At 50.2% G+C, this 26,340-nt stretch overlaps 1 long non-coding RNA gene across 1 annotated transcript; it reads left to right on the top strand.

Annotated features, from left to right (window-relative positions):
- The first annotated feature begins 7,542 nt into the window (after window positions 1-7,542).
- On the top strand, window positions 7,543-9,473 carry LOC115900091. The gene is made up of 2 exons (XR_004059773.1): window positions 7,543-7,762; window positions 9,274-9,473. It is a non-coding gene; the product is annotated as an uncharacterized LOC115900091 (long non-coding RNA).
- Window positions 9,474-26,340: the final 16,867 nt, after the last annotated feature.

The following is a 26,340-nucleotide window of genomic DNA, read 5'->3' as shown; positions in this document are numbered from 1 at the left end:
AAGTGTAGACTGCGAACTACATGCTGCGGCCTGAAGAATCCCACCAGCTAGTGACGCCCCGAGCACACCCTCTTCTCTCACCAGGGGTTACCACTCTGTCTACGCCCTGGAATCACCTCAGAGAGTTTCCAAATGCCCCTCCCCAGCCAGAGGAGATCAGAATCACTTTCTAGTTTCCCCAAGTGACGGCAAGTTGCGGCCAGGGTGGGCAATCAGGAAGGTCTCTGCCCAGTGTGAGATGAAGTGCCAGAAGGTGATGGAAGGCAGGTGCCAAGGCACGTTTCCGGTGGATGGAGACTAGTAATAAAATGACAGGGCCAACGCTGGGGTAAAGGGTCTTGGATTGGGGGAGGATGAAACCAGGGTAGAGAACTTGAATAATGGATGATGTTCAAAAGCACCCACTCTGCAGGGGCCTCTTTCAGGCCGCTCTTTTTTGGCGTGACTTTGGCTCCAAAATGGCCCAGGCGGAAGAGCCACAGAGATGCGGAGGCCACTGCAACCTGCAAGGTGGGCGTTTCCAGGCAGAGGAAGCAAGAACAGTTGGTGGGTGGGCCAACAAGGACCTTGCATCCCGTCTCAGCGTCTGTGGACTTTGCCTCATTTATGAATTTTAAGCAGGATCAGACTTGTGCTTTAAAAAAATTGCTGCCATCTGAAGCGGGGATGGGTTGGGGAGAGACTGGAGTCAGGAAAACCAAGTGAGGAGGCTGTTGCCTTGTTGGGAAATAACACCACCATGCACTGCAGCAGGGGCTGGAGGTTTGGCACGGAGTGGCTAAGGTGGGAAATGTGGATGGGATGCAGAGATGGGGAGATCCCCCTTCCCCGGAAGGCATCTGGATGTCCCCACAGCTCTACAGCTCTGGCAAGGAAGGTCAGCCCCTTTTTCTAAGATGGTCCTCGCTCCCAGCCTCTTTCTTCAAGGCTCAGTGCCTCCATGCTCCTTGCCACCATTCATGCTGGTGGAGGAGGCTGCTTGTGGGTTGCTCTGAATATGTCAACTCTTCCTAGGGGAGGTGAGAAACCTCCTGCACACAGGCTATGTTGCCGCCACTTTGTGTCACCAGAAACCACATCAGAAAATTCCCAAGATTTGATCAACATCAAATTGATGACACTTTGACCTGCAATCTGCCTTGGTATGTAAATATATCTGTTCTTTCAGATCAGATCGACGGGCTTCTATTTCTCCTGCACAATCAAATTGGTTTGATTTGCTGTTTCAGAAACCGTGTTCTTCACACTTGAGCCCCACACATCTAGTAATCCCTGTGCTTAAGAGAGAAAGCGAGTCCAGAAACATGAGTAAAGCCCAAATGGCCAAAGCCAGGATTCCTCTTAGGGAGGGAATCCCTATTACTCAAGAAACCACCTTCCTGAAGTATGCTGGAAGGGGATGAGTTGTGGTTTGGAAGGAGACGGGAAAACAGAGCTAAGCTGTCACGTGAAGAAATAAGCTGTGATTTGATGGCGGGGTGCCATGGCTCACGCCTGTAGTCCCAGCTGCTTGGGAGGCTGAGGCAGGCAGATCGCTTGAGCCCAGGAGTTCAAGACCAGCCTGGGCAACAGGGCAAAACCCCATCTCTACAAAAAAACACAAAAATTAGCCAGGTGTGGTGGCGCGCGCCTGTAATCCCATCTGCTCAGGACGCTGAGGCAGGAGTATTGCTTGAGTCCGGGAGGCGGAGGTTGCAGTGAACTGAGATCGCGCCACTGAACTCCAGCCTGGGCAACAGAGTAAGTCTCTGTCTTAAAAAAAAAAAAAAGTAAAAAAGAAAGAAGCTGTGATTTGGTAAGGCAGAGAGCTGAAGAGAGGGGAAGGCGGGGGAGGAAGGGGGCACCAGGCCATGGAAAAGGGAGCCACGAAGGAATCTTGGTGATGGGGTTATTGCTGGGCTCCTAATTACTTTTGTGAAAGGAAAATAAGAACTTGGAATCCCAATTCTCTCCGCCAAAAGAAAAAAAATTAAGCTGAAAGCTGAGTTATGCAAGAAGCTGCCTTTCCTTTTGTTCCTAAGCAGATAGTGACAGATAAAAAGTTGAAGATCTCCACAGGTAGCTCCTCCCCATTCACCTTATCTTATAGTGAGCACCAGGCCAATTCATTATTGACTATGCCCCTAACTGCTTCTTTTCTCTTGCAACATTTGGACTCAGTAAAGAGACCACACCTTCCCTCTGTCCCCTCCAGCCGGCTTTTCCTCTTTAAATATTGAAGCCCTCAAAATCATCTTTGGAAAAAGGCATAGACTTGTCTCCCAGGCACACATCCTTAACCCTGGCAAAATAAACTTCTAAACTGATTGAGACCTGACCCAGATCCTTTCTGGTTTACACTTTATAAATCACTGTGAGTTAGGGTGTTCCTATTTGATGAAAGTTTACACTGCTGTCATTAAAGTGCCCCCAATCATCAGTAAAATCCGCTCAGGTGTCTTAGGTGAACCATCTTAGGAGCACAGGGTGGATTAAGGAGAAGTGGTGCAGTTCTACCTTCATGTTGGTGCAGAGACGAAGGACACGGTGGATGAGCGAAAACGTGGGTCCAGACGGAGTCACAGGTGATCAGAAGAGCAGCCACCAGGGCACCAGGAGAAATCTTGGAGAGAACCCTGGACAGGCCACAGGATGAAGGCTCGGTGGCATGGCCCAATATTGAGCTTCCAAGGTCAGGGCGACCCCAAGGAACACCTGGGTTTTATGTAGATATATGCAGAAGCCACCACATACACCTGCTGACCAGGATAAAACTACCCTGTTTCAAGGTACATATTAAATAAACTCAGCTCAAGGATAATTTCTGTAGCAGGACTCAGGACTTTTTTTTTGGTTTTAAGAGACTGACTCAACCCAAACTGACATAAGGAGGGAAAAATAATTTATTGGTTCTTTCATTTAGAAAGTCAGGGGTAGTTGCAGGTATGGCAGACTCAGGGGCTCATTGGGTCAGCAGGACTCCATGTTTCTCAGATCTGGGCTTCCTTCTGAATTCTTTCTTGTTGGCTCCATTCTCAGGCAGCCTGTCCCCTCCTGGTGGCAGGTGGTGATAATGAAATGCAGAATTTTGATGTGTCCAGAGGAAATTAAACCACACATATGCACACACTTGCATGCGCACGCGTGCCCGCACACACACACACACACACACACACACACACACACACAGAAATATTGCTGAATAATGCCAACAGAAACTTGTTCACAGGGTGTAACTGGAGAGAGTTTCCATGAACAGAAATGGGGCTTGCCTTTGGAGAGAGTTCTCTTGTTTTAAGAGAAGAGAAAAACCGGCAGTAAACTCGAAGCAAGAGGAAATGTAAGCAGGTAGGAGGTCCTTTGGGTCAGAGTCTGCCTGGTCTAAGCCTGGCAGGACAACCTGCTTGCTTCTCAGCCTCCCTTGCAGCTAGGTTGGTCATGTGACCCTGTTCTGGCCAATGAGGCACAAGCAGAAGCCAACTTGGAGGAATCCAGGCAGACTTTTTGCTGTTCTTGGAAAGGAGGACAGTAGCTGAGGCCTGGGCCGAACCTTCCCCTCTTGTCCTTGAGCACTTGAACTAGGTTCACCAATGCTGCTTCTCTCCTCCTGGACCAAAGCCATGCCACAGAGTCCCAGCTTAGGAAAAGGTTTAGTTCTTGCTAAAGCACGCCTATCTATCATCTATCTATCTATCTATCTATCTATCTATCTATCTATCTATGATACAGATGTAGATATATAATAGATATACACAACATATACATATATACACACATATATGCATGTATTCTTAATTCTTAATTGGCGTGGTTTAGCAAGAACTAAACCTATATATGCAACTCTCTCTCTCATATGTATATATATGCAACACATACACACACACACACACACACACACATATATATGTATATATATATATGCAGAGAGAGAAAGTCTTGCTCTGTTGCTCAGGCTGGAGGGCAGTGGTGCCATCATAGCTCACTGCAGCCTCGAACTCCTGGGCTTAAGCAATCCTCTTTTTTTTTGAGATGGAGTTTTGCCCTTGTTGCCCAGGCTGGAGTCCAATGGCATGATCTTGGCTCACTGCAACCTCCACCTCCTGGGTTCAAGCGATTCTCCTGCCTCAGACTCTTGAGTAGCTGGGATTACAGGCACCAGCCACCATGCCCAGCTAATTTTTGTATTTCTAGTAGAGATGGGATTTTACCATGTTGGCCAGGCTGGTCTCAAACTCCTGACCTCAGGTGATTCACCCACCTTGGTCTCCCAAAGTGTTGGGATTATAGGCATGAGCCACCGCGCCTGGCGTCAAGCAATCCTCTTGCTCAGCCTCCCAAAGCACTGAGATTAGAGGTGTGATCCACCACAGCCAGCCAAGAATATATATATATTCTTCAATTACAAAAGCAATATGTACTCAATGTAAAAAGTTAAAATAATACCAAAGTATGTATAATAAGTGCAGTTCCCTCACCTCCCCTTGTCTCCCTAAATCCTGACACAGTAGCCACAGTTCATGCAGAGGTAGCCACTGTTCATGGTTTTGGGAGAATCCTCCAGACCTTTCCTTGTGCTATATACATACATACATACATACATATATCTCCACATACGTATATATGCATATGTACATGCCATCCTGCAGCTTTCCCCACTGAAGTCCGTGATGTCCACCCACATGAACATATCTAGATCGGCCTCATTCTTTTGTGTGGCTCCAGATGGCCCCATGCTGGGTAGGTATTCCTCTGTGAGTGGACACTGAGGGCATAATTTCTTCCACGAGAATACTAGTATTTGCAACTTCATTGTCTTATTTTTCCAAGAAAAAAGAAGCCACTGTGATTGTTCTCATCAATGACATGTAGTGCATGGCCGCTGTGTACAGGACGCTGTACTTTACTTAGGGGTGTGGGACAGAACGGGACGGGATGCCCACTCCCGAGGGCCTGGCTGAGTGGTGGGGAGAAGTATCTCAAAAGGTAAGGTCACTGCCTGAGGACTGAGTGAGGTTGCCTGGGAGGAGAGGTGTTTGCTGGGGTGGGCCTCACAGCAGGAGAGGTCTTCGGTGTTGGCTCTGGAACCCTGGGGATGAGTCTGTGGAGGGAGGGGTGGCGGGGTGGGGGTGCCCCAGGTCAGGGAACAGGGTGGCCAGAGATGCCCAGGCAGGAAGAATGAGCAGACCTGGTTCTTCAGGTGTACCTAGGAAGCACCGTTTTTTCTGACAAAGGTGAAATAAAGGTGCCAGAACTCATTATCTGGCTTTTCTCCACGCTGCAAGGCCCATCCTTGCTTGTGTGACGGTATTCTCTCTCTCTCTCTCTCTCTTTTTTTTTTTTAATAAAAATAACTATGAAGGGTTCAAGGCGCCTTTCTTTCACGACATCCCAGCTCTTAGGTCCCAGCGGTGCATCGGTGGCAAAGAATGTCCCCTGTCACCACGGCTGCTTGCCTTTATTTGAAGTGTCTGGCAGAGCTATCTCCCTGTGACATGCTTCTTTCAGAGCGAATTATTCATCCCCCCGCGCCCCCACCTCTCCCGGCCTTGGGCTCTGTTCATCCCCGCAGGTGTGAAGACAGGCCCGGCCTTTGTGTGCGAGGAGCTTGCCCCCTCCTTGGCTCCCCTCTTGGATCCCCTCCAGGCCTGTCAAGGCTTTCCTCGCTCGCTCCGGGCCCTGCGGTGTGTGCGGGGCTGATGTCTCCTGTCATCCAGGGAGGGTTGTGCAGCCTCCAGCCCTCCTCTAATCTCCCCCTCTACAAAGGGCAGCCCTGTCACTCAGGGGGACAGCGGGGAACCTGGATCCGGGGCCACACAGTGAAGCATCCACCCTGCCTGAGTAGGAGGAAGCAGCCTAGCAAAGGTGGCTGTTGAGGCAGAGGGCAGGTGGGCAGGGGCCTGGGTAGAGAGAGTGAGAGCTCAGCCATCTTAAGCCACTGAAGTCAGGTAGCCAAGCTTATTTTAGTGGAGTACGCAAGTGGCATAGGCCAGGCACAGTGGCTCATCTATAATCCCAGCACTTTGGGAGGCTGAGGAGGGAGGATGGCTTGAGGCCAGAATTTCAAGACTAGCCTGGGCAACATGGCGAAACCCTGTCTCTACAAAAAATAAAAAAACAAGCCGGATGTGGTGGCGCTCACCTATAGTCCCAGCTGCTCAGGAGGCTGAGGTGGGAGGATCACTTGAGGTCAGGAGGTGGAAGCTGCAGTGAGCTATGATTGCACCTCTGCACTCCAGTCTGGGTGACAGAGTAAGACCCTGTCTCCAGCAAATAAAGAAATAAAACAAATGGCACAGAGCAAGCTGGCCAATTCTGGTAGTGCTGGCTAATGGTCAGTGCAGAGGGGGCAGTCTCAGTGGCTGTCTTGGGGCCATCCTACAAAAATGAAGGAGGCACCTATAGAAATAGGGTCAGCTTCCCCATCCTCCACCAGACTCCAGAATTCTTCCTCGGCCTCCTGCATCAGTAGTGATGAAAAACTGATGCAGTGAGGCGGGGTGGAGTGAGCAAGCCAAGACCAGCCTGGTGCCCAGGGCCAGGAGCCTGCTCTTTTGAGCCTCTGTCCCCTGTGTGTCCACAGGAAGCACAGTGCCTGCTGCCTGGGGGGGGGGGGGGGGTGGGCTGAAGACACAGGATGGGTCCCGGTGGTGGAGGTGCCCGGGCAGCACCTGCATACAGCAGGTGTTCACTGTTGGTGTTGGCATGGTGGCACAGAGCAGAGGTGGAAAGCAATGTGCTGCCTGCACACAGGCTTTTGTGACCTACCCCATGTCTAGAAATGTATCTTCTGAGTTATTAACAAGGAAAAATGTGGCCACGCAGGGCCCACCTTACTTCAAGGCAATAGCAGGCTGGGTAGAGCAGCGCTGCCCGTGGAGATGGCACAGGGTCCCCTCTGCCTGCACCCCAGGGTTCTCCTCCACCTCCCACTGCTTCCCCTCTATACACTGGCTGGCGGCACTCAGTCACATACTTTTGCTGACTTCTGAGACATTGAAGATTGAGAGCTCTGGGACCTGGAGCAGACTCGGGTTTGCATCCCACTACTTCATTCATGACCTGTGTAGCCAGCCTTGCTGAGCCTCAGTGACTTCTTCTGTACAATGGGACTCACGATCCTCACCAAATGAAAAGAGCAAGCATACATCACCTGCCCTTGAACCTGAAACAGAGAGCGGATTCCCAACCACAGAGAAGACACATTGCTGAGGCTGCCTTGCCATGGCTCACCGCTGACAGCACAGTGTGCACCCCGCAGAGCTCAGCTTTCCCGTGGGTGGGCAGCGTGACCCAGGCAAGCAGGCAGGGCTGCCAGGGCCTCAGCCAGCAGGGAGCTGGCCCAGCAGGCAGCGGGCAGGGGCTGTGGCCAAGGGTCTCTGGAGGAGGCTGCGTCTCTGCAGAGGGGACCCCTCCTGAAACACCCTCCAAGCTGGAAGCTGGCCCCTCAGAGGGGAAAACAGGTGCTGTGGGCGACTCTGAGCTCCCCACTGTAAATTAATCCACCCGAGCAATTGGGAACAGAAAGTGCTTCCTGTCCCGGCCTGAGACAATGGACAATAAACGCAGCCAGCCTGCTGGGCCCCGGCCCCTGACCCCAAGGCTTCAGGAAGAGGCTCCCACACACACACACCTGCGGTGTGCGAAGCTCACATTGTTCTGGGCTCACAGCCTGAGCAAGGCCCCTTGCTCTCAGGAGCCTCCAGCTCTTTCTGGACCTGAGCCCCGGGAGCCTTCACTCCGCCCAGATGTGCTTCCTGTGGAAGGAGACCCGCAGATGACACAGGTGAGCAAGCGTCCTTGGGTTCGGGTTCGTTTAATGCATATTCTTGAAGCCCCTACCACGCACGGAGCCTGCACACTAGCGGCACATTACAAAGCCTTTCCAGAAAGGCTGTGGTCTCACACTGAGCACCAGACAGTGCCTGGACCTGCCCCTCTCCACCGAGCACACAGACAGGGCCACATACATCCTGCTGGGGAAGGCCCGGTGGAGGCGGCTCCTTGGAGTGAAAGGCCCTGAGATACCAGAGGCTCCTGGGACATGAGGCTCCTTCTGGATTTCTGAGGCTGATAACCGAATACTCTTGACTTGAGTAGATGATGAGCTTGTGGAGCATGGTATGCATGTGTGCACCACCATGAAGGTAGTAATCATTCTTGCTTGCTGGGGCCATGTGTGTGTCCACATTTTGTCTTTTAATTTTTTTTTGAGACGGAGTCTTGCTCTGTTGCCCAGGCTGGGGTGCAGTGGCGTGATCTTGGCTCACTGCAACCTCTGCCTTCTGGGTTCAAGCAATTCTCCTGCCTCAGCCTCCTGAGTAGCTGGGATTACAGGCATGCGCCTCCACGCCTGGCTAATTTTTGTATTTTTAGTAGAGATGGGGTTTCACCATGTTGGCCAGGCTGGTGTCAAACTACTGACCTCATGATCAGCTCGCCTCGGCCTCCTAAAGTGCTGGGATTACAGGCGTGAGCCACTGTACCTGGCCTCTCATCTTTTACTTAATTTTTTGAGTTGGGGTCTCACTCTGCCACTCTGGTTGGAGTGCAGTGGTGCTGTCATAGCTCACTGCAGCCTCAACCTCCTGGGCTAAAGCAATCCTCCCACTTCAGCCTCCTGAGTAGCTGGGACTACAGGCATGCACCGCCATTCCTGGCTAGGTTTTAAAAATTTTTGTAGAGATGGGGTCTTGCTATGTTACCCAGGCTGGTCTGAAACTCCTGGGCTCAAGCAATCCTTGCACCTCAGCCTCCCAAAGTGCTGGGATTACAGGCATGAGCCACCACACCCGCCTCAATGTCTTTTAATGTCATTAAAAGACACTCATTTTGTCTTTTTTTTGAGATGGAGTCTTGCTCTGTTGCCCAGGCTGGAGTGCAGTGGTGTGATCTTGGTTCACTGCAAGCTCTGCCTCCCGGTTCACGCCATTCTCCTGCCTCAGCCCCCTGAGTAGATGGGACTACAGGCACCCGCCACCACGCCCGTCTAATTTTGTTTTTGTATTTTTTAGTAGAGACAGGGTTTCACCATGTTAGCTAGGATGGTCTCGATCTCCTGACCTCATGATCTTCCCGCCTCAGCCTCCCAAAGTGCTGGGATTACAGGCTTGAGCCACCACACCCGGCCTCATTTTGTCTTTTAATGATTAATGGACTAGCACAGTCTTAGAGAAGGAAAGAGCAGAGGTTCTATGTCCAGTCAATGGGGAACTGGGAAATTCATTCCGAAAGGCTTTGGGCAGGAACCGGGCCCAGGTCACTTTTTGAAAGGGTGGATCTCCCATTTTCCTGCAGAAAATCTGAGCAGCAGGTGAGTCCGAAGGACTGCCCGGAACCCCAGAGCATGGCAGTGGGCGAGCAGACCTCCCTGTCCTGGGCATCCCTGTGGCCATGGAGCTTCTGGGTGAACAGCTGCTCTGAGACAAGTCTGGTGAAGAACACAGCAGGACTCCTGAACATCCTTCGTTAAAATAAACATTTATCTATGGAAACCAGAACTGTCCTTGGCGCGTGGCTCGTGGACGTGCTGGGCAGCTGGGTGGGGAGGGTGCACAGGTGGAGCCTCAGCTCTGTTTCTTTCTCTGGGTGGTGTCCCCACTGCCGGGCTTCTCCCGCTCTCAGTTCTCTGGGGAGGTCCCCTGTGAAGGGCCTGTCTTTCCTGTCCCCTCCCTTGGATCATTAATGAACCACTCTCTCTCTCTTTTTCCTTTTCAGCGATTGGGCTGTTGGAATCAAAGAGGCCCTCCGGTGACTCAGGCGTTTCCCATTGCCCTATTCTAGCATCCTCTACTCTTAGCACTGAGAGTTTTTCACGTCCTATTTGGAACTGATAGGAAACCCTTTCATTGTTTCGCTACATGGATATTAGCACTGATGAAGGAAGCGCTCCATCAGATAGTCGTCCGCTGCAGTGAGCTGGTTTCCAGCACGAGCCTGCCTAGACTCAGCGTCTCCTGCCTCCAGAGACCCCCCAGAATCTCAGCCCCTAGGAACCCTGGGTCAGGGTGGACAGAGGCTTCTAGGCATTGTGGGGTCTCTGGCACCAGAGACACTCAGGGGTCTGGGGACTGAGTTTGGCCCCTGTACCCACCCACTACCATTTGACATGGTGAGAGAGAGATGACGAGCTCAGGTAGGGGATGGCTTCTGCAGTGCCCACAATGTGCCAGGACTCTGCTCTGCCACTGCGGACCTTTCCTCACCCCTCGCTCCCAGGCATCAAGTTCTGGTTTCTGGTTGTGTTCCTTGAAGCCCTCGGGCTCCCTGGTGACAGTCACAGAGCCTCTGAGCAACTTCCCTTTCAGCTATTTTCCATGACCTAGTCCTGGGTAAGGCTTCATTTGAACGAAGGGTTCTGCTGCTAAAAAAAAAAAAAAAAAAGTTGAAAAAACCATCACCTGATCACAACTTTCTAAGGTAGATATTTTGTTTTGCAATGAGATATTTGCAGTGGTTTCACTAAAGCCTGATCTTCCCACCCGACTCTTTGCCTGTGAGATGAGGACGTTTCAATCACAATCAATATGCCCTGAATGAACCGGCATCACCCTCCTCCCCCTAGTGAGAGATAAGGACCTCAGGCTCAGAGAGGTTATGTGATTTTTCTCAAAGCCACACAGCAAAATTTGGAACCACAGGTGAGCCTTACTTCTCTTCCTGGGCGAGCCTGCGGTCAGGGCCAAGGGTTTTTGATGATAAGAGTGAGGTGGAGCCAGCTCTAGATTGGGGGTGGCAGAGGGAAAAGGAGGAGGGGGGTTCCTGAAGCACCATTCTGCTTTCTGTGAGAAGGGATTTCCCCTCAACAACTTCTGTCCCATTTTTCAGAGCTAAAGTGACAAGCCACATCCACGTCCCTGGGTAAAGGTGCTCCCCTTGCAGGAAACACATGTGCACTTGGGATGGAGCCCTCTGTGTGAGAGCAGCTTGCTCACCTCTCAGCGGGCGCCAGCTGGGTGGGTCTCTCCCAGCTCTCGAATCCTAACTGCAACCACCATTTATTCAGCACCTGTTATGCACCAGGCACTTTATGTATATTGTTGCTAACCCTCAAAACAAGCCCTTCCCAACATAAGCGTTTTTGTGCCCAACCCATAGGTCTGAAACTGAGACCCAGAGAGGCTGAATGACTTGCTCACAGTCACACAGCAGGCAGTAGCAGGCAGTGGGGAAGTCGGCTCTATGGATTGTACACCTGGGCTCCTCCAGGCCTCTGCGCTGCCAGGCCTGACGCCCTAGCATGTTGGGTGTTCAGAGGTGCCTGGGGAGCTTCTTAAAAGTGTAGATTCCAGGCCTCCTTACCCTTAAAGATTGTGACTCAGTAGCCCAGGGCAGGACCCAGGCATCTTCATTTTGACAGGCCGTCCCAGTGGCTGCCATGCACAGGCAGGTTTTAGGAACATCATGGGTTGATGATTCCTGGTCTCCTCAGCCCTCTTGGCCTGGCTGCAGAGAGCTGCCTTTCCAGCGAGGTCAGCCGAGATGATGCTGCTGGGAGAGCAGTCTCCTCTGCCGTCTCAGGAGGGACTCCTCAGAAGAAGGATGAGTCTGAGGGCTCCAGTTGTCTTGGCCTGAGACAACCCAAGGTCTTTTAACAGGAAAAAACCTCACCCATTCCCAGTGTTGATTTCATACCTTTATTTTATATATCTATTTTTATTGTGGTGAAATACCTATAACAATAAAATTGCCGGGTGCGGTGGCTCACGCCTGTAATCCCAGCACTTTGGGAGGCCGAGATGGGTGGATCATGAGGTCAGGAGATCCAGACCATCCTGGCCAACATGGTGAAAACCCATCTCTACTAAAAATACAAAACATTAGCCAGATGTGGTGGCACACACCCGTAGTCCCAGCTACTCAGGAGGCAGGAGAATGCGTTGAACCTGGGAGGTGGAGGCTGCAGTGAGCCGGTATTGCACCACTGCACTCCAGCCTAGGTGACAGAGTGAGACTCCATCTCAAACAAAACAAAACAGATCAAAAAACCAAACCAAACCAAACCAAAACAATATCATTTACCACCATAACCATTTAAGGTGTAGAGTTCATTGGCACGAAATATAATTACCTTGCTGTGCAACACTCACCACTATTCATCTCCAGAATGTTTTTCATTGTCCCAAACTGAAATTCTGTACCCATTGTACACTAACTCCCCATTCTCCCTCCTCCAGCCCCTGGCAACCACCTTCTACTTCTCTGTGTCTGTGAATGTGACTGCTGGGGATCTCATATGAATAGAATCGCATAGGACTTGACTTTGTGTGCCTGGCTTATTTCACTCAGCATCATGTCCTCCGGGGTCACCGATGTGGCAGCACAGTTTAGAACCTCCCTTTTTAAGGGTGAGTAATAGTCCATTGTGGGACAGGCTGCATTCATTTATCTATTCATCTGTAGATAGACATTTGAGTTTCTCCCGCCTTTTGGCTACTATGACTTTGGCTTATTTTAACATTATATAAATATGAGGCCAGGTGTGGTAGCTCACATCTATAATTCCAGCACTTTGGGAGGCTGAGGTGGGAGGATCGCTTGAGCCTAGGAGGTTGAGGCCGCAGTAAGCTGAGATCAAGTCACTGCACTCCAGCCTGGGCCACAGAGAAAGACCCTGTCTCTAAAAAGTCAATCAACCAATCAATCAATCATTCAATCAATCTGTGCTCACCTAAAACTAAACATTGGTACTTTCTACTTCTACAACAAGATGAAAATGAAAGATAAGTTAAATCCAATCAAAATTACAAGACAAATAAAATTCAAGTGAATAGTATTAGTCTATGCCAATGGATGATGCTGTCTTGCTTGAAACAGGAATGTGGTGCTGATGGCCTCAGTGCAGCTTCCGTGGAATCTGGCACATTCTCTAACCACTGTGACAACTCAATTTCCTCCTCCTTCTCTCTGTTTGAACTACTGCAAAGCCTCAGTGTTTTAAAACACATCCAAGTGCCATTGCCCTTCTCTTGTCATGAACGCATCCTTTTCATCTGACATCCACCTTTCTTTCCTTAGTATCCTGTGGACATTAAAGTTTGATCAGGCCATGATCAAACTGAACGTTGGGACTGGAATTTTGCAGCTGTCCTTGGTTAAAAGGTCACTATGCAAATAATCATGGGAAATGATGTCCTAAAGTTAAAAACTCTTGGTGAACTAGCAGTCTGAAGACCATGACCACTGGCCCCAGCTTCAGAGGCAGTGGTCCAACCTCCTCTTCAGGTCTCTTCCACCTGCCTGTGGAGTTCTCTGTTGTCTGAAGTTACTCTCTGGTCGCCCAGGTTATCAGGAGTCTTCAAGGCTGTGCTGACTGACTGCAGATAGCCTCTCAACCTATTTCCAAATCCGAGTCCCCACGAGGCACCTGTTGGATTCTTCTCCACTTTTATTTATTTTTTTAAAGACAGGGTCTTGATCTGCCCCTAGGCTGGAGTGTAGCGGTGCAATCATGGCTTGCTGCAGGCTCAACTTCCTGGGCTCAAGCCATCCTCCCGCCTCAGCCTTCCGAGTCACTGGAGGCCACAGGTGTGCACCACCATGCCTGACTATTTATTTATTTATTTTTGTAGAGATAGGGTCTCACTTTATTGCCTAGGCTGGCCAACTCGTGCCCTCAATCGATCCTCTCACCTCAGCTCCCCAAAGTGTTGGGATGACAAGCATGAGTCACCGCACCCCGTGGCTTTTTCACTTTTAATTCCCAATGCATTGCCATGCAGAGAGGCTGGGCAAGATCTGAGATCGGAAAAAGGAAAAATCCCCTCCCCAGATTATGGACCCTGCACCACGCCTTTGGCATTTGGGACCTCTCTTTCCCCATTTCTTTCTTCTTTTCTCCCCCAGGCATGGGCCTTGCAGAACTTTTATTATTATTTATTTATTTACTTTGAGATGGAGTCTCGCTCTGTCGTCCAGGCTGGAGTGCAATGTCATGATCTTGGCTCACTGCAACCTTCGTCTCCCGGGTTCAAGGGATTCTCCTGTCTCAGCCTCCCAACTAGCTGGGATTATAGGCGCCTGCCACCACGCCCAGATAATTTTTTGTATTTTTAGTAGAGATGGGGTTTCACTATGTTGGCCAGGCTGGTCTCAAACTCCTGACCTCATGATCCGCCCACTTCGGCCTCCCAAAGTGCTAGGATTACAGACGTGAGCCACTGTGCCGGCTTGAACTTTTATTATTTTTAACAATACGAGTCACCATTATTGAGCACCAACTATGTGGCAGACTGTGCTAAGTTGTTAAAACAATTTTTTTAGAGATGGGGTCTTGCTATGTTGTCCAGGCTGGTCTCAAACTCCTAGCCTCAAGTGATCCCTCTGCCTCAGCCTCCCACAGTACTGGGATTACAGGCGTGAGCCACGCTTCTGGTCTATACTAAGTTCTTGACACCTACTATCTCTGTGTCCTCAGTGGGCCCCAGGAAGGACCGTAGTGCTTCTGCTCCCCACATGGGGACCTTCAGAGAAGTCCAGTAGCTCTCCTGGGACCACACATGCAGGAAGCAGCAAGGCCAGGTCTGGCTCACCCCTCTGAGGATCCACACTGTCCCAACGTAGGGTTCATTCTTTGGGTAAAATCTTGGGCCAGGTGCTGTCTGGTTCTATCAGTGGGAGAGACTGACTTTGAAGCTGTTCCCAGGCTGCCCCTGCCCCAGCGCGGGAAGTTGGCCGTTCTCTTCTGGGCTGGTGCTTCCTGAGGCAGCCAGCGCTGGAGACAACAAACGTCTTTCTCCCAACATCAGTTTTTCCCTTCATTGTTTAATGCCTGCGGTTCTAACCTGACTCTGTTCTGTTCGCTTTCACTGTAAATGTGTGGGGGCCCTTCAGGTGGGATGGGCAAACCAGGCTTCGGGGGCTAGCTGGGACACCCACAGCCATTTATAACATTGTTTATGTGGGAAAGCGGTTTCGTCATCCAAACAACAGCCTTACAAAAGAATGTTAGGAACACAATTAGTTTGTAAATTGGTCACTTCCTGTCTTTGTTGGGGTGGAGTGAAGATGGGCACAGTAGTTAGTTTAAAATACTAAATGAGATAGTACATGAAAAAAAAAAAAGCCCAAAACACAGTGATTAGGGCACTGGACCCTCTCAAAAAATATGTAGTTGCCATGACATTCTTATTACTGTTATCATCGTTTCACATGAGGGTAAAATCTGTGTGGCTCAGGAAGGCAGAACAGAGACCAGTGAGTTGCAGGTGGTGAAATTCTCGAGTAAAGGGCTTCCTAATCCATCAAGTCCATTCACAGTGGAGCAGACTGGCAGTGAGCCCTCCCATCCCTGAGGGTGTTTAAGCAGAGGCTTGGCCTGGGCAACAGGACCCTTGAAACTTCTATCCAAATGTCAAGTTCTAGCTCCTCTCCCTCCCTCAGCAAGCCCTCAGCTGGGGCCATGCTGCCCCCCGCCCCCCACAGCCAGCACACATCGCTGCTTTGGTTTTGCAAAATGGACCAAGCACCTGCAATGGACTTGCCGGACAGCAGAGTGCAATTGCCAAGGGCAAGGACTCTGGAGCCTGGAGGTCCTGGGTTCAAATTTTGACTTTGCCGCTGCCCAGGAGTTTAAACACAGGCAGAGGACTAACAGTTTCTGGGCCTGTCAAATGGAGCGAGTAGCACCGATCAGCTGGGTTCTCAGGAGGATTAAATTAGGTAAAATATGTAAAGTGCCTAGTTTGGAACAAGACTCTAGTTCCATCACTTGCCAGCAACACAAGTCACTCAGTTTCTCTGAGTGTCACTAACTTCAGCTCTGAAGCCGGGTGGTGACATCTTCTGAGCACAAGGTTATGGTCATCGTGACGCTGGCAGCCACTCTGGGAAATACCAGGCATGGGGTGGACCCTTGGCAGGTGGCGATTATCCCTGCCTTAGCTAAATCCATCCCATGTGCCATGAAGCCTTCCTCAGTTTTTCTTTCTAATAACAGCTAACACTGAGCATGTGCCATGTGCCAGGCATGGTGCTAAGCAATTTGAATACAGTAACTCACATCATTCTCAGTACAGCCTTGTGGAATGGGCAGTGTCACCGCAGCCACAGCACGAAACAGGCAGGGGAGGAGTGCAGAGGCGTGCGAAGGGACTCACTCAGATTCACACAACCTGAGGTGAGAGGATCGATTGAGGCCAGGAGTTGGCCAGCCTAGGCAACAAAGTGAGACCCCATCTCTACAAAAATAAATAAATAAATAGTCAGGCATGGTGGTGCACGAGGTGAGAGTTCTGATTTTTGCAAAGGCGCTAGGTGGTTTGTAGCAACCCTTCCACTGAGGATGCCCAGAGGAGCTGCACAAAACACATGCAACGGAAACGCGGGGAAAGGTGAGCTCAGCATTTGGGATCACTTTTTCCTTGAGGGCGCTTGCCAGCATCAGAAGAGGTGGCTGAGGGCTGAGCGGGGCTTTTGCAGATTGTGAGGGTAACGGAGAGAAGGTGGTGGGAGCTTGTTCCTGGCTTGCATTTTTGGTTGGGACCGTGCAGCAGTACACCCGGACATATGGGTGGACTGGAGGAGACCTACACCAGTCCTGGCAAGACCTGCTTGCTCAGTTTCAGATAATATCAAACTCTACAGCTGGATTTAGGATTGCTCGTGCCCTCGGCACCTGGAAGAAGCCATTTGAATACCTTTCTGGAGGAAGATAGCAGCATTCTAGGTCTCATTATTTCCATTAACAATGTTTAAAATTTTAATGTCAAGCACACAATAATAGCAGCTAGGCATAAGCAGAGACAAGAGTACACGAACGAACGCCAGGAGAGATAACAGATAACAGAAAACAGACAAGAAGAAACGGATGCTTCTCACTTTGGAAAATCGAAAAAGAAAAAAAAAGAGTGAGAAATGCACAAATCCACAATTGTAGTAGGAGATTTTTATATACTTCTTGCCTCTCTCACTAACTCATAGAACAAGCAGAAATATATGAGCAGGATATACAGATTTAAATAACATGATCAGCCAACTTCAGACAGATACAACAACTACTTAGGTTTCACATTTTTTTCAAGCCCACATTGGAAATTTACCAAAATGGATTCATACTGGGAAACAAGTCTCAAAAATGTTTCAAAGAATTGAAATTATACAAAATATATTCTCTGGCCATGATGTAATTAAGTTAGAAATACTCATTAAAAATATAACCAAGTCTTCAAATGTTTGGAAAGTAAACAGTATTCTTTTTTTCTTTCTTTCTTTTTTTTGATATGGAGTTTCACTCTCGTTGCCCAGGCTGGAGCACAATGGTGCAATCTCGGCTCACTGCAACCTCTGCCTCCTGGGTTCAAGTGGTTCTCCTGCCACAGCCTCCTGAGTAGCTGGGATTACAGGCATGTGCCACCATGCCTGGCTAATTTTGTATTTTTAGTAGAGACGGGTTTTCTCCATGTTGGTCAGGCTGGTCTTGAACTCCCGACCTCAGGTGATCTGCCTGCCTCGGCCTCCCAAAGTGCTGAGATTACAGGCGTGAGCCACCACGCCCGGCGGAACAGTACTCTTAAAAAAACTCTCAGGCCTGAGAAAAAGCATGATGGCAATTAAAATTATGTTTTGAACAAACGATAATTAAAATATTAAATGTACAAATGTTGGAATGCAGTTAAAGCCATGCTTAGAGGGACAGTTATAGCCTGATTGCATATGTTAGAATTGAGGAGAGATTAAAAATAAATGAGCCAGGCAGTTGTTTCTCCCTTTATTGCTCCGGTTTGAAAGTTGTACTCGGGATCTTGACTTTACAGAGTGTGAAGTTATGCTATTTTTTGCATCTTGCCTGATCTATGTTTAACATTTTTGTGTGGCAAAATGTTACATCCATCACAGCAGAAGTCCTCAGCTAATTTGACATGTCAACAGCATTTAACATGGTTGGTCACTCTTCATGCTTGTAATTCTTTTTTTGTAACTCTCTGTTTGCTTGGTTTCCAGGCAGTGGGGAGCAGGACAAACTCATAATAGTTTGCAAGAGTTGACTATGTGCAAAGCTCCTGACTCCCTGTTCTGTGACGTCATGTTGGTAGCCTGAAATGGACCACAGTGAGAGTATTTACACCGTGGAAATTGGCAAACTCGACAAATCAGTGCGTTTATTTCTTTATTTTCAGAGGGCAGGTTTACCAGCACACCCTGTATCTCCTCTCCTTTGCTGGTGTCTCTGAATCTGCCTTCAAAGCTGGTTCTTTCTCATCTCTGGGCTGCTGGAGTTTGGAAGGCCCTGGGACTCAGTCCTCCAACCTTTTCTATCTGCCCACTCCCTTGGTGACCTCACTCAGTCTCATGTCTTTAAGCACCGTCTTCACACTGATGACTTCTAAATGGATTATCTTCAGCCCCAATTTCTCCCCTGACTCCAGGCTCATAAATCCAACTGTCGACTCCAGCATTGTCAGGTTAGATTTGCAGTGCCTGTTAGAAACCCAGGTGGACATGGGGTGTGAAAGAGAACGCTCAGGGTGACTCTGAGGCTTTGGCCTGAATGATGGGAAGGATGGAGTACCTGTCAACCAAGGTAGGAGACCTGAGGGAGGAGCAGGTTGGGAAGGTTGGGGAGAGAAGCAGCTGTCTCCCCAAGAGAGGTCAAAATACACAGAAGCAGTGAGGTTTAAGTATATGATTTAAAGTTGAAAGTGTGGGAGGGGTGCTTACAAGGGTTTCAGGTGGGATACCAGTGGGCAGGGATGCTAGTTTAAATGTGTCTTAGCATAAGATTTAAAGAATGATAGTGAAGTAAATGCTTTCTTTTAAAGTACTTTCATTTAAAAAAGCAAATCAATTAAAAGAATAAGTAGTAAGTAAACGGTAATACAGGTAGGCACTAGACGGATGAAGCAAAAATTGCAAAGGTGGCACGAGAAAGACTGAGGGTTGATAACTCTGAAATGGAGGAACTAAATACATTAAATAAAACTGGAGGAGGTGCAGGTACGGCAGCTAGGTTTTAGCTGACTGTCCAGCTCGGCTGTCCTGGTAGGCAATCAACAGAGCATGATTTAAGTTGATACATGAAATAATGGTAGTTTTAGGCTTAGTATTTAAATATATGGAGATGACTATAATAAAAAACTAAAATCAGAACTAATTAAGGTTGTCGGCTCCCAGGGAGAGGGATCGGGGCCAATGCTTTTTATTATAAACCCTGTGCTACTTGGTACTTTAAAAATTATTATTAATATACTTTATTGTTTAGAACAGTTTTAGATTGATGGAAAAATTGAGCACTTGGTACAGGGAGTTACCTTATACCTCCTCCCCTTCCCCTACTATCAACCAGGTAACTCTGAGAAACTGTCACAGCCCAGAGGAGCCTCAAGCACAACTAATCATAATGTGTATCTTGGAGGCAGTCCCAGGACAGAAGAAGGACATCAGGTGAAAACTAAGGAAAAGTAAATAAAATATGGATTTTAGTTAGTAGCTCATTAATAGTAACAAATGCACCATGCTAACTAACATAAAATATTAATAACAGAGGGCGCTGGCTATATATCCCCTGGCTGTGGGATATACAGGAGCTCTGTGTGCGAGCTTTGCAGTTTTTCTGTAAGATGTTAATAAGTGCTGGGGAGGAAGCCCACAGAGGTAAGTGTCTTTCTCATCACATCGTATCCGAGGTGTGCACTGGCACATGACTTACCGCTGTGATGCTGGCCTTGACCGCCTGGCATAGGTCGTATCTGTCAGGTTGCTGTCCTGAAAGATTATCCCTTCCCCCTTTCCATCCTGAACTCTTTCAAGGATGTCACTCTGGGTAGCCCACACTCAAGGGGTGGGGTTCTATCCTTGCTTTAGAATGGGGTAGCTTCATAATTTATTTGAAATTCTTCCCTATAAGAGATTTTTTCCTATTTATGAATGTATTCAATCATTTATTGATATCAGTGTGGACTCAGACTCTCACCTGGGCAGGAGTGTAGTGATGCAATCAGAGGTCGCTGCATCCTTGAACTCCTGGGCTCAAGTGAGCCTCCCACCTCAGCCTCCTGAGTGGCTGGGACTACAGGTGCCTGCCACAATGCCCGGCTAGATATTTATTTTATACTTTGGGCTACTTGACAGTTTTTTATTGTGGTAAAATGTATAGAACACATTTATGATTTTAACCATTATTTCACTTTAATTAATAAATTAATTTTTTAATAGACATGGGGTCTTACTATGTTGCCCAGGCTGATCTCAAACTCCTGGGCTCAAGTGATCCTACTGCCTCAGCCTCCGAAAGTGCTAGGATTACAGGCACGAGCTGCCATGCCCAGCCTGATTTTAACCAGTTCAGAGGCATTTAGTGAACTCATAGTGTTGCATTACCATGCCCACCATCTACCCACAGAACTATTTCATCTTCCCAAACTGAAGCTCTGTCCCCAGTCAACTCTAACTCCCCATTCCCTCCCCAACTCCTAGCAACCACCTGTCTACTTTCTAGGCTTCTGGACTTTTGAATCATGTAACTACATTAATGAAGATCTTGATGTTGGTTGAATTTTCCAGAAAACAAACTCTGGGGCGTGTCCTGGGGTGTGTTCTTGGGGACAGTGCCTCTGAGGAAGCAAAGGTAGTAGCATGGGCACAGACCTTAGTGGATCCTAGGGGAACTCTGGAGCTGGGCTTTTGGGTCCCCACTGGGACCAGTCATTCCATGCCAGCTGCACCCACAGGGAAGTGGGGAGAGGCAGCTGCATTCAGCTGACAGCAGTTCCTGGAGGGGGACACAGCCGAGAGTCAGGCCACCAGCCCTGCTGCCGCTGGGGACCAGGCCTCCGTCCTGGGGGGCTCCAGGTGCCGCAGTGTGTGCCACACTTCTCTCTGTGTGTGGTGTTCTGCAGTTTCGCTGCGACGCATCCAGGTGTTGCTTTAGTTTTATTTATGGGGTTTGAGATTTTTGCTTCTCCATTTGGAGAATTTATATTTTCAATAGAGTCTGACTGGACAGTCTTAGCCATTATTTTTTCAAGTGTATACTCTCCCCTGGCCTCTCAGTTCCCCTAATCGGGAATCCTGGTCGATGAGGGGAGAGCATTTTCCTTTTATTCTCCGACGTGGGGTCTCTTTTCCACAGTTTCCATCTCCTCGTCGCGCTGGGCCTGTTTCTGTGTGCCGCATTTGGAGTTTTCAGCTGCCCTTCACTTATGTTTAGATAACTTCTTATTTTAGAGCAATTCTAGATTTACAGAAAAGTTGCTGACATGGTACAGAGAGTTCCCATAGACGCCACACTCAGTTTCCCCTGGTGTTAATGTCTTTTCTTACTGTGGTGTGGTTGTCACCGTTAGCCAGCCAAGGCTGACGCAGTGTAACTGAAGTCCATGCCTCATTCAGGCTTCTCCATTTTACTCAGTGGCCCCAGGATCCCGTGCAGGACTCCCCATCGCATTTAGTCTTCCCCTTAGGCTCCTCTCTTGGCTGTGACAGTTTCTCAGACTTTCCGTGTTTTGGATGGCCTTGACAGTTTGGGGCAGTGCAGTCAGGCATTCTGTAGTATGTCCCTTTATCAGGATTTGGTGTTTTTCTCCTGGTTAGACCGGGATTGTTTGTTGGGGGAGGATGCCCACAGAGGTAAGTGCCCTGCCCATCACATCCTAGCAAGGGCACCTGCTGTCAACATGACTCAGCGGCGCAGGTGAGCCCGCCTTGGTCAGATTTCTTGTTTACAAAGTTGCTCTTTTCTCTGCTTCCGTGCTATGCTCCCTGGAAGGAAGTCTCCATGTGCAGATCACACTGAGAGGAGGTGGGGAGACGGAGGATGGGGTTGGGCTCCACCTTCTTGATGCCTCTGCCACTTTTGGCTCTAATGAATTTTCTTTTCTTTTCTTTTCTTTTCTTTTTTTTTTTTTTTTGCAAGCCCTGCTGTGTATTTAAAAAGATACTTAATATACTTTAACTATTTCTAGAAAATACAAGGCCACTCATGACTGTGTGACCTGGGCAGGCTACTTAACCTCTGTGTCTCAGTTTCCTTATCTGGGAAACAGGGAGGCTGATATTCCCACCACACAGGGCTATTGCCGGCAGGCACATAGAACGTTCAGAACGGTGTCTGGTTGTAGTAAGTGCTATGTAAATGGCAGCTGTCATTAGAACGATGACTGCATATTGCCCACTATCCTTTTGCCAGAAATGGAATCCCCATATACTTTTTTGATTTAACATTATTTATTTATTTGAGACGGAGTCTCACTCTGTCACCTGGGCTAGAGTGCAGTGACACGATCTCGGCTCACTGCAACTTCCGCCTCCCGGGTTCAAGTGATTGTCCTGCCTCAGCCTCCCAAGTAACTGGGATTACAGGTGCCTGCCACTACGCCCAACTAATTTAAAAAATTTTTTTAGTAGAGACAGGATTTCACCATGTTGGCCAGGTTGGTCTCGAACTCCTGACCTCATGATTCGCCCACCTTGGCCTCCCAATGTGCTGGGATTATAGGCGTGAGCCATGGGGCCTGGTCAATTTAACATTATTTTTAAAAGGATGGTGACGGCTGGTGTGGTGGCTCATGCCTGTAATCCCAGCACTTTGGGAGGCTGAAGCGGGTGGATCACGAGGTCAGTAAGTCGAGACCATCCTGGCTAACATGGCGAAACCCTGTCTTTACTAAAAATACAAAAAATTAGCTGGGCATGGTGGCAGGCGCCTGTAGTCCCAGCTACTAGGGAGGCTGAGGCAGGAGAATGGTGTGAACCTGGGGGGCGGAGTTTGCAGTGAGCCGAGATTGCACCACTGCACTCCAGCCTGGGTGACAGAGCGAGACTCCGTCTCAAAAAAAAAAAAAAAAAGGATGGTGACACCCCAGGATTGTGTGGCTAAACACAGAAGCCTGTGGCAACAGCAACACGGCAGCAGCCATGATGAGGCAGAGGAGTCAACGCCACCCAGGAAGCATCAGGAAGTCCACATCAGGGGAGTGAGATGGACAGGTTGGGCAGGTGGTCAAACAGTAGCCCGTTAGCCAGGTGCAGCCCAGATGGGCATGCTAGACAGGATCCCATGCCAGGAGGGGGCCAGCGGGAACCAGTGGGTCTCTTGAACACCGGACTGAATTTCTTTTGGGTGCCAGAGATCAAGGCAGGTGGAACATTCTAGAGACCTGAGACCTAGTTGGCTGCCCTCACACTGGACAGACAAGGAAGTTGCCCTGTAACCCTCACCAGAAGCCTGGAGATAATTTTTGAGGCCTGCCTGGAGTTTGAAGAACGCTCCTGGTATTGTGGGCTGAGCTCTCATTGGTTCTGGCACTGAGCACAGCTGTGTGCGGGCGGCTGGGGGCTCATTGCGTAGTGGAGCCAGGTGGGGCAGGGCCTTGGGTGACCCACAGCATCAATACCAGATAGCTGCTGTGTAGATTGTCCCAGCGTCTCTCCCCAGCCTTCTGCTCCCTTGGTACCTTTCACTGTACAGGCTGACAGCCAAATACTTCCCAGACTTCACTATAGCTAGGGGTGGCATGTGACTCATTTTTGGCCCATGATATATTAGCAGATATCTTCTGGGCATAGCTTTTAAAAAGCCTTTCTTTCCTGACAGAAAGAGAGGGACTCAGCTGGTGCAACTCCTCCCGTTTCCTCTTTCTCCTTGCTTTGAACATGGATCTAATGGTGGGAGCTAAGGCAGTCATCTTGTGACCATGAGGAAAGAGACTGACAGCAATTTCAGCCCGGCATGCCTCAGCCACTGAACAGCACCTTAGATTTTTCACGTGAGAAAAATAAATTCCTGTTTGTTTAAATCACTAAAGTAGTTTTTTGGTTTTTTTTTTTTTTGACTGAAAACTATCTTAACTGTACCCTAGTCTGTAGTCAACCTGGCCACCACGATGACCCTCCTAACACACAGATAGGCATGATGTGCTCCCTCTTCTGCTCAAAATCCTTCCTTTGGAAGATGTCATTGTCCTCTATCAGACTGGCAAGGATACTCCCTGCTTGTAGACGGTATAGAGAAGCAATTCCTAGCATTCACAGCTGGTGGTACAACCCTTTGGGGAAATAACTGGCAATAGCTTTGCAAATTAAGGATGCTCATAACCTTCTTGCCACTAACCCCATGGAATTGGCAGAGCAAAGGCTTCCTCACATGGGGCCCCAGCCCAGGGCTGCACCTCACATCGACTGGGGAAACTGGGCATGCAGAGCTGTGGGCCTGTCCCCACCAAGGCCTGCACTGTTGTGACCGGTGGCCATGGGTTTCCACCCAGCTGGACGGGGCTGCAGCTGGGCCCTCCTGATGGTAATAAAGAGCCTGGCGACCTGCTCACTGCCACAGCCCTGCGGCAGGAAGCATTCCAGGAGCACCTGTTTCCTGAGGACCCTGTCAGGGGCTCCCGGGCACCATCTGGGCCCTGCCCCACATGTTGTTTGCATTAGGACTTTAGAAAAACAATTCAACTTTGACTAATGGCACTTTACGTTTTTCAGGCGCATCCCAGTCTCACCCCTGCCCCACTCTCTAGTTCCTCACCAGCTTTTCTCAGGAGGTTTCTAGACTGTCACACACACAAGATACACTCTCATACACACACACACACACAATCTACACACCGACACAGTCTTATAACTCACACACCACATCCACACACTCACCCTCAGTACACACTCAGATGCACGTTCCTACAGACACACTCTCATACTCTAACACACATGCACACCACACCGGGACGCAGTTTTGGGGAACAATCTACTTTCCTCTAAAAAGTGGGCCTTAAGAATGTGTGTGGTTCAGTGTCTGTGACCGTCGGCCCTGGGCCAAGATGCCAGGGTCTCATCCAGTTGTCAGTGACCTGGCGCTGGGCACCGTGTCCACCTCTCCCTGCTGCCTTCGCCCTCTTGTTGGAGAGGGCAAGGCGGCTGCTGCTGGCACCTGCATGTAGGTGAGGAGTTAGAGCAGTGCCCAGTGCAGATTAAGTGCTGGATGTGGTTGTTTTCAAAAATTCCAACCAAAGCAACAGCACAAGGCAGTACTGAAATTAACGTGCTTTCGCTTCAGATTGTTCTGGTTCCGTCATTCCGCTTCAGTTCTCCAAAGATGAAAGGCTCTTTTCTCAGGGATGTTTTACTTTACTGCACTGAAGTGGGAGTCTCTGGCCTTCTTTAGAGCTGGCAGCTGAAGCCCAGAGAGGTTAAGCGGCTCTCCTGATGTCACATGGTCTGCCAGGGCTGGGGCAGGGGCTGGGGTAGGGGGAGGTCTTCAGAGTATCCATTGGGGGCCATCCAGAGACCACTCCCGCTCAGTGTCCAGTAGGTTGCCATTGAGGGCTGGGTGGGAGGGAGAGGAGGGAACTTGGTGGGGTGGTCTCTGCTGCAGACAGCCTGCACGGCTGCAGGAAATGGGTGGCTTCCGCGAAGCCCCCCAGTTGGAGTTGACACAGCCTGTCCAGCTGGACCTGGCCCAGTTTCCAGGCGGCTCCAGGGGCGGGGGCCGCTGGGGGAGCTGTGGCGCCGGTGGGTGGGGGGTGCCTGGGGGAGGGTGGCGGGCATGTGGGGCAATGCCCAGCGCCGCAGCCGCTGCGGGCTTCCTGAGGCCTGGCTCTGGCCTGCCCCTGGGCCCCCCCCCGCCCCCCGCACAGGTCCGGTGGCTCTAGCAGCGCTGCCATCTGAGAACAAAGCGTCCTGCAGGAATTCCGGCCGGGTAAGGCGATGCATTGTGGAGCCGGGCGCCCTGCCCGGCCACTCCCCACCCCCACCCGGGGGCTTGGAGTCACCCCCAGCGCTGAGGATGGCAAGAAACCCCGTCCTCGGCCCGTCCCCGAATGCCACAGCTGCGTGGATGATCAGGTCACCTCTCCCCTTCCTGTCCTCAAAAGTGCCTGCCGCGGACGCACCCCGAGGGGGCGGACGGGGCGCTTCCTGGCGGGGCGGCCGCGGGCCAGGCCGAGCCCCAGCCTGTTACAGGAGCGAAGGCTTCCTTCCTGAAAAACACGCCGGGTGCCCCAGCCTGCGCCGGTCTCTTCGCAGAGCCCAGGGCCGCCGCGCTCACTCCCGGCCGCCTGAGGCAGGGCGCACAGGATCGAGGTGGGGTACCGCCCGGCCCGCGCCCTGGGACGGCAGCCCCGCCTCGGCTCTAGACCCCCGGCCTGGTTTTCTCGTGCGTAGATGAGGCTCTTTCCCATGCCCCTTCTGCGGCTGGCTCTGCGCTGAAAGCATCCTGAATCCGGCCCCTGAGCCCAATACCCTGGCCTCTGGGTCCCCGTCCCCGCTGCCCGTCCCGGGTCTTCTGTCTTCCGCCCAGGCCACAGCCTCCCCTCCACACGCAGCCGACAGGGTCCCGTTCACACCACGCCTCCCCTCTACGCGAGCCCTCCCAAGGATGCCAGCCCTCCCCGCCCCTGTGACCGCATTCCCTCACCGGCCACGGTGCCCCTA

This window comes from Rhinopithecus roxellana, chromosome 1, assembly GCF_007565055.1.
Source record: "Rhinopithecus roxellana isolate Shanxi Qingling chromosome 1, ASM756505v1, whole genome shotgun sequence".
NCBI lineage: Eukaryota > Metazoa > Chordata > Mammalia > Primates > Cercopithecidae > Rhinopithecus > Rhinopithecus roxellana.
Note: the sequence above shows the minus strand (reverse complement) of the source record. Positions and strands in the feature narration are given on the sequence as shown.